Raw genomic sequence first — 863 nt, 5'->3', positions numbered from 1 at the left:
CTGCCAGTGCAGAGGCCTCCCCTCTCTCTGGGCCTCCAGCTATCCTTCTGTAAAACAAGAGAGTGAGAAGGAGACGCTTTTACTTCCTCAGCAGTCTCCCCGGGGAATCCCTCTTGGGGACAGCACTGGATTTATTTGGAAAAAGAAAGAAATGTGCTGGTCTGCCCTTGGGGTGAGAAACGAAGTCTGGAGAATGGGTTAATGTCACAAATTGTGGTGCCTGCATTGCCTTCCCACGGAGCCGAGGTCCCGTCCACTGTGCCCCCTGGTGTGTTGAGCCTGGTGATGGAGCTGAGCGTGAGATCAGGGGCAGGGGCTGAAACAGGCTAAAAAGCTCTACATGTTTAAGGTAGGAAGTGTCAGGTCCTGGGGGATCTGTGGAGGGCAGGGCAGGCTTGTGATGAGCAGGCTTGGGGGGCTGACCTTGGGTGGGGAAGGGGGAGACAGAAACAAACGATGGGACCCATAGGTGCCAAGACAGAGGAAGGGTTTTGGGGAGAGAAGACTTAGCTAATGGAGCTTTCTTTTACATTTCTATTGAAGTATAACATATAGTAAATGAGAAGGCGCGTAAATCATACGGTTATAGCACAGTGAAGACACTATAGAGAAGGTTCCAGACCAAGATACAGAACACCACCAGCACCACCAACACCACTCCAGCCCCCTCAGTTAGCGCCCTGCCCACCAATTAACCATTGTCCTAACTGTTAGTACCAGATTGCTTTTGTTTGTTTTCACCATCCCGTATGTTGAATCACACAGAAATGCTCGTGTGTCTGGCTTCCCTCACTCCACACTGTCTCAGGGATTCAGCCATGTGGTTACACGTAGCTGTAGCTTTTTTCATGCTCTTTGCTGTC

The sequence above is a fragment of the Hipposideros armiger genome, unplaced genomic scaffold (genome assembly GCF_001890085.2).
Source record: "Hipposideros armiger isolate ML-2016 unplaced genomic scaffold, ASM189008v1 scaffold_15, whole genome shotgun sequence".
Taxonomy (NCBI): domain Eukaryota; kingdom Metazoa; phylum Chordata; class Mammalia; order Chiroptera; family Hipposideridae; genus Hipposideros; species Hipposideros armiger.
This window is presented reverse-complemented; position numbering follows the sequence as displayed.